Raw genomic sequence first — 379 nt, forward strand, 5'->3', positions numbered from 1 at the left:
CCGTCTCCAAAGACCCGCCTCCGGTCCTACCTCCGGACCGGGGTGTGCGTCATGAGATCGGCCTGGTTCCGGGAAGCAAATACTGCGTAACACGTCAATGGTCACTACTGCCCAAGGAGCAGTGCGACGTCATTGACACCTTTTTCCGCGCGAAGCACGACGCAGGGATGGTACGTGAGAGCAAGTCTCCCCATTCGACACCACCCACGTTTTGTGTTCGGAAGCCGAACGGTAAGTGGCGTATCGTTCATGCTTACAATAAGATTAACGCTGCTATCATTTCGGCACAAACGCCGATTCCTAAAAGGATGTTCCCCAGAGCAACATGGTGGGATGTACGAAGTACAGTGCACTCGACTTGGTCGACGGGTATTACCAA

Source organism: Plasmopara halstedii (genome assembly GCF_900000015.1).
Source record: "Plasmopara halstedii genome assembly, contig: Scaffold_7, whole genome shotgun sequence".
Taxonomy (NCBI): Eukaryota; Oomycota; class Peronosporomycetes; order Peronosporales; family Peronosporaceae; genus Plasmopara; species Plasmopara halstedii.